Source organism: Amblyomma americanum, chromosome 5 (genome assembly GCF_052857255.1).
Source record: "Amblyomma americanum isolate KBUSLIRL-KWMA chromosome 5, ASM5285725v1, whole genome shotgun sequence".
NCBI classification, from domain to species: Eukaryota; Metazoa; Arthropoda; class Arachnida; order Ixodida; family Ixodidae; genus Amblyomma; species Amblyomma americanum.
This window is the reverse complement of record NC_135501.1, coordinates 74,468,824-74,476,173: the sequence shown is the minus strand read 5'-3', so window position 1 is coordinate 74,476,173 and position 7,350 is coordinate 74,468,824.

The window sequence follows — 7,350 nt, the reverse complement described above, 5'->3', positions numbered from 1 at the left end:
GTCTTGAGGAAGGCACAGAGCAGCTCGTAAGAGAATACTTTAATAGGCTGGCTTACGCCCACTAAGAACAGCTCAGAAAACTCAGCGGCGGCGATAGCAGCGAACTTGCTCGGCGGTCGTCGACTAACAGAATGCCCGCCGCTCTTAGCCGTGCTCGATTTTAAAGGCGGCAAGGAAAGTTCCAGAACATAGCAGGCACACTTGCGCGAGGCTAGGAAAAATCGAGATAACTCTGGTCGCGTCTCGCGTCCCAGAAAATTGATAATGCGGCGTGCCTGCCGCGATAAGAAGATCAGACAAAAAGCAAGCTTCGCGGCATTACTCCTCCCTTAAAGAAGCATCGACCCGATGCTTAAAAACAGGGATAGCGGACATAAAGATACAGAGGCATACAAAATAAATACTCATAATGTAAACACAAAGAGTCATTAGCGCGAATAGTAAGGCTTCAGACGGGCGACGTGGACAACTTCTGAGCGTGTGCGGCGTCTCGGGGATGCTGTAACTAGGTCAGGGACGACTTCATAGTCCAGATTACCCAGTCTGCGAAGAACCCTGTACGGGCCGAAATAGCGGCGCAGAAGTTTTTCACTCAGTCCGCGGCGGCGAATCGGCGTCCAAACCTATACTCTATCGCCTGGCTTGTATTGCACTGCGCGTCTTCGAAGATTGTAGCGTCGGGCGTCGGTGCGCTGCTGGTTTTGTATTCTCTCACGGGCAAGTCGTCGAGCTTGTTCTGCGCGCTGCAGGTAGGCGGCGACGTCGAGGTTACTTTCGTCGGTAACGTCGGGCAGCATGGCGTCGAGTGTGGTCGTGGCCTCCCTCCCGTGGACGAGACTAAATGGTGTCATTTGGGTGGTCTCTTGCACAGCGGTGTTGTAGGCGAACACCACATAGGGAAGAATGACGTCCCATGTCTTGTGTTCTGCGTCTACGTACATACAAAGCATATCGGCGATGGTCTTGTTGAGGCGTTCTGTAAGCCCGTTTGTCTGCGGATGGTACGCAGTTGTTCTCCGGTGACTTGTATGGCTGTGCTGCAGAATGGCCTGGGTTAGCTCCGGCGTGAACGCTGTCCCCCTGTCTGTTATCAGTATTTCGGGGGCGCCGTGTCGTAAAAGAATGGATTCGACGAAGAATTTGGCGACTTCTGCTGCTGTGCCGTTCGGGAGGGCCTTTGCTTCGGCGTACCTGGTGAGATAATCGGTCGCCACAATAATCCACTTGTTGCCCGTCGTTGATGTTGGAAAGGGGCCAAGTAGGTCCATACCGACCTCCTGGAAAGGTCTTGATGGCGGTCGAATCGGCTGCAGGAACCCTGCTGGTCTTTTCGGTGGCGTTTTCCGGCGTTGGCATTCACGACAACTCTTAACGTAGTGCGCGACGTCGGAGGATAGACGAGGCCAGTAATATCTCTCTTGGATTCGGCGGAGGGTGCGAGTAAACCCGAGGTGGCCAGCCATTGGTTCGTCATGCGAAGCCTGCAGAATTTCCTCCCGAAGGATCTTCGGGACGACGAGAAGGTAGGCGGCCTTGTTCGGTGAGAAATTCTTCTTCACGACGATTCCCTGTTGCAGACAGTAGGACGATAGTCCACGCCTGAAGAGGGCAGGAGGTGAAGGAGACTTCCCCTCAAGATACTCGTGCAGGCGCTGTAGGTCAGGATCAGATTGCTGCTGTCGTGCGAAGTCGCTGGAACTTAGCAGTCCAAGGAAAGCGTCGTCGTCATCGTCTTTTGGTGGCGTGTCGACAGGGGCTCGTGACAGGCAGTCAGCGTCGGAGTGCTTTCGCCCAGACTTGTAGACCACCGTGACGTCTAATTCTTGGAGGCGAGAGCTCCATCGAGCGAGACGGCCAGAGGGGTCCTTCAAGTTAGCCAGCCAGCACAATGCATGGTGGTCGCTCACAACCATGAACGGGCGTCCATACAAGTAGGGACGGAACTTCGATATAGCCCAGACGATCGCAAGGCACTCCTTTTCAGTGGTCGAATAGTTCGCTTCTGCTTTCGACAATGAACGACTTGCATATGCTATTACTTTTTCGACTCCTTCGTTTTTCTGGACGAGCACGGCGCCTAGACCAAAGCTGCTTGCGTCGGTATGGATTTCTGTCTCGGCGTTTTTGTCAAAGTGCCCTAGCACCGGTGGAGACTGCAGGAGACGCTGAAGTTCGTTGAAGGCTTCCACTTGTGCCGAATTCCATGTGAATGGTACGTCTGCCTTGGAGAGCTTGGTCAGAGGTTCCGCGACGCGCGAAAAATTCCTCCCAAAGCGTCTGTAATAAGCACACAATCCCAGAAATCTGCGGACCGCCTTCTTGTCATGAGGCTGCGGGAAATTGGCAATGGCGGCTGTCTTCTGCGGGTCGGGGCGCACGCCGTCCTTGCTGATGATGTGGCCGAGAGAAACAATAGTTCGTGGTAGGCAAACCGGCACTTTTCAGGCTTCAGGGTAAGTCCGGATAACTTGATTGCGTCGAGTACTGCCTTCAGCCTCCGGAGGTGTTCCTCGAAGCTCGCTGCGAAGACTACAACGTCGTCTAGATAGACGAGACAGGTTTGCCACTTGAGGCCTGCCAACACTGTGTCCATTACCCTTTGGAAAGTCGCGGGTGCGGAGCAAAGCCCAAATGTCATGACTTTGAACTCATACAGTCCGTCCGGTGTGATGAAGGCAGTCTTTTCCCGGTCTCTTTCATCGACTTCAATCTGCCAATATCCACTCTTGAGATCCATCGACGAGAAATACTTGGCGTGGCATAGCCTGTCCAGAGTGTCGTCGATCCTCGGGAGGGGGTAGACGTCTTTTTTCGTAATCTTGTTCAGTCGCCGATAATCGACGCAGAATCGAAGAGCACCGTCTTTCTTTCTCACTAGAACGACCGGTGCCGCCCATGGGCTCTTCGAAGGTTGGATGACGTCGTCGCGAAGCATTTCCTCTACTTGGTCCCGGATGGCCTGTCGTTCTCGCGGCGACACACGGTAAGGGCTTTGGCGGAGAGGTCTGGTGTGTTCGTCGGTTATAATTCGATGTTTGGCTATCGTCGTTTGTTGCACCTTTGATGACGAGGCGAAACATTCGCTGTAACTTTGAAGAAGAAGGGTGATTTTCTCTTGTCGGTCCCGGGGTAATGCTGGGTTGATGGCGAACGTGGGAGCATGGTCTTGCTTTAGGCTGTCATTTGCAGGTTCGTCGGAGATGATGAAGGCGTCCAGTAAATCAGTTGCTTCGTCCAAGAACGCAATTGTAGTGCCTCTATTGAGGTGTCGGCATTCTTCGCTGAAGTTCGTGACCAGTACTTCGGCTTTTCCATGCCGCAAATGAGCGATGCCTCTTGCGACGCCAAGTCGTCTGTCTAAGAGCAACTGCGTGTTTCCCTCGATGATGCCTTCTGCGTCTTCGAAATTTCTTGCAGAGACGGGGACGATGACGCTGGACCGGGGTGGGATGGTTAGTTCTTCATCGAGAACACTGAGGGCCTTTGACTGCTCTGGGGTCGTTTTCGGAGGTAAAGCTTCGTCCGTCGAAAGCGTGATGGACTTGGACTTGAGGTCGATGACTGCGCGGTACTGTGTCAAGAAGTCCATCCCCAGAATGACGTCACGGGAACATTTCTGAAGTACGACGAATACTGTCGGATATGTGTGTCCGTTGGCAGTCAGTCTCGCAGTGCACCTTCCTGATGGCGTGATGAGGTGTCCGCCTGCTGTGCGTATCTGCGGGCCATCCCAAGTCGTCGTCACTTTCTTGATCCGGTCGGCGAAGGAACCACTCAGCACGGAATAGTCAGCTCCCGTGTCGATTAGAGCAGTAACGTTTCGGCCGTCGACAGTCACCTCTAGATCGGAAGTCCTTGCTCTTGCGTTGCACGTAACGTTCGGCGTCGGGTCACGGCTTGGTCGGTGATTGCGACTGCGGCTGCAGGGGCTGGTCGATGTCGGTGGCCTGGGGGTCTCTAAGTTGCGTCGTGTCGTCGTCGGTGCGGCGTCGCCGTGAGTTCTCGTCGGTGGAGGGTCTTCGTTTTTTTGCCGGGAAGCAACCTCACCTCCTAAGGTTGCTGTTTTCAGTTTCCCCTACGGGGGCTGAGGGACCTTCCTCGCACAGTCGCTGCGTAGCTGTGGCAGGGCGACGTGAAGCGCGAGGCTCGCGGCGAGGGTGAGCGGGAAAATCGGCTCGACACGTATTCGTCGCGGCGCAGGTAGTCGTCGATTTCTTGTGGATGTTGGCCGAAGCGTGGTCGTGGTGCGTCAACGGCGAATCCGCGAATACCGATGCGTCGGAACGGGCAGTGACGCAGGACGTGACCGGCTTCACCGCAGTGGAAGCACAGCGGACGGTTGTCACAGGTTCTCCAGGTGTCGCATTTCCTTGGGCCCGAACGTGGTTCGTAGGTCGAGTGGGCGGGGCCCGGAGGGCGGCGGTCCAGCACTGCTGGCTCACGTCGAATAGGGCTTGGGGTGGCACGTCGAGGCGCGGGCTTGCGTACTGCAGCGACGTAACTCATGGCTGGAGCTTGAGGTTCAGTCGTCGCAGAAGGGGAGCCAAGCGCATGCCGCACTTCTTCACGGACGACTTCCGTCAGGCTCGCTACTTGAGGTTGTGAAGATGATGGCAGCAGCCGGCGTAGTTCTTCGCGGGCGATTTCACGGATGATCTCCCGCAAGTCGCTGGTTGTAGTCGTCGTGTGCGGAAAGCTGGAGCAGACCTGCGGTGCTCGATTGTACTGCCTTGTGCGGGCGTCCAGGGTCTTCTCAATCGTTGACGCTTCTTCGGCGAATTCGGCGACAGTCTTGGGCGGATTTCGTACGAGGCCAGCGAAAAGAGACTCCTTTACGCCCCGCATTAGATATCCGGTTTTCTTCTCCTCCGTCATATTCGGGTCAGCTCGGCGGAAAAGACGCTGCATTTCTTCGACGTACTTGCTGACAGTTTCGTTTGGGTGCTGCATCCGTGAGTCCAGCAGCATCTGCGCCTTTTCCTTCCGGAGAATGTTGGTAAACGCCTTCACGACTTCAGACTTGAATAATTTCCAGGTCTTCAAGGTAGTCTCGTGGTTTTCGTACCACGTTCTTGCAGGACCGTCAAGGGAAAAGAAAACATAGCGGAGCTTGATGTCATCTTCCCACCTGTTAAATTTAGCCACGCGCTCAAAGTTGTCTATCCAGTCTTCCGGGTCGTCGCCAGGGTAGCCGTGGAAGGTTGGAGGCACCCGTGGCTGGTGGAGCATGACAGGGGTGGACGTCGCTGGCTCGGTCATGGTGGGCGCTAGAACTTGTTGTCGTTGTCGAGTAGGAACCGTTAGTAATCCGTGCTGAGCTTGCAGGTCTTGAAGACGGCGGCTGTGTCGTACCTCGGGATCTTCTTGGCTCTCGTTCTCTACGGTGGATCTTCCAGGTTTGGTTGGGTGCATTACCCAGCACCTCCACCAGATGTCACGAGGTGGTGACGGGAACTCCGCCGGGGTCACGTAGCACCGACTGGGGTCCGGTCTTGAGGAAGGCACAGAGCAGCTCGTAAGAGAATACTTTAATAGGCCGGCTTACGCCCACTAAGAACAGCTCAGAAAACTCAGCGGCGGCGATAGCAGCGAACGTGCTCGGCGGTCGTCGACTAACAGAATGCCCGCCGCTCTTAGCCGTGCTCGATTTTAAAGGCGGCAAGGAAAGTTCCAGAACATAGTAGGCACACTTGCGCGAGGCTAGGAAAAATCGAGATAACTCTGGTCGCGTCTCGCGTCCCAGAAAATTGATAATGTGGCGTGCCTGCCGCGATAAGAAGATCACACAAAAAGCAAGCTTCGCGGCAATATCGTCGTCTTCATTAACTTCCATCTGTGCTCAAATGTCACTAAAGGAAATTAAATGCAGATAACTGGCTCCCTGGGTCAGTGAACACCTTAATCATGCTGCGAGGCACGTTCCAGCAGTATCAGATGTGCGCTGCTTGCTTTTGCATTGCCAACGTTTTGGCAGAAATGTGGCACTAGAGAAATGCATTGGCCGCCGGTGTACATTGATTGAAATGAAACTGACGATGAAAAAGTTGAAGACGCGCATAGCTAGAATTCAGGGTCAGTGGACACCTCAACTGCGCTTTGGACTACGTGGAGGTGGTGTCCAAATGCAAAAAAGCAGCTTTCGCAGAATATTTCATGCTTAGCAATGCTAAACTGCAGGAAATTTCTTTATGTCCACCGTCATTATGCTAGAGGTACGAAACTACTGTGGAGGTCTGGAGGTCTATTTGCGCATTTATACCGATAACGTTTTGTATTTGAACCATCATGAGTTCTGACATGAAATTCAGCAGCGGTGCTGTTCTCCTAGCAAAGCATTTTTTTTCTCTCTGCAAAAGAGTTTTAGAGTTTCTTTTTGGTTTTAGCATGGCTTGTTGCGCAAAAAACAATGAGATCCTACTTAATTTCTATCGCGTTTACGATGCGACCTTATACTTAGTCTTACCACAGCAATAACCAATGCTATTAGTGGTCTGCTTCCAAAAGTATCTTGCTAACATATTAAGGAATCGGGAGTTCTACAATAATTTACAGTAGTAAATCAAGTTATAACGAAGAATGGAATGTTAAAATTATCTTACAAATACAAAGAGATTTCTGTCATTGTTACAGAGTTCATGGCTAATCATTCTACTGTAATGTTCATGGCAAGTATACCGTTTTCTTTGTGCAAAATATTTCTGGTATTCATTATTCGTATTTTAAAATTGGTGAAAAAGATCATCTTCACTCAGGTAATTATTCCGTAGCATACATCATATTCGCTTTTAAAAGTAAAAAATTGTACATATGGATCATTATACTCGTGGGCAATTATATCTTTCTTTGAAAACTTTAGCTCACTGCAGATTCGAGCTTTAGAGCTTCAATATTCCTCAAACAAACTAAGGCATCTTATTTTGTGGCATAATAGCTTGAGATAGTACATTTCTTATAAATCCCGACTGTCTCATGTCACTAACAGGAATGCATTCGCAATCCCAAATTTCTAATTCATATGGGGAACAGCACACGTCTATTGTAAAAAAGACCAGAGTAAGGACCAATTTTCTGGGGAGGCGACAAATGCGGTCCTGCATTGCCAGCTGCAAAATTTCTTGTAATCAAAGGTATAGGTATAGAACAACATCAGATTTCTTTACTCTGGTGTCAGCCACTAGAAACCGTATTAAAATTGCAGTTTGCTGAAGATAATTGCTATGTTATCTTAGATATTACATGTTTCAACTGGCTTTTTTTTTAAATAACATTCGAAAATGGTGATGCTGTAACAGACTTGAAGCAGCTTGTGACCCAGTGCAATAATTTCTGCAAAGGAAACATTCAAATACC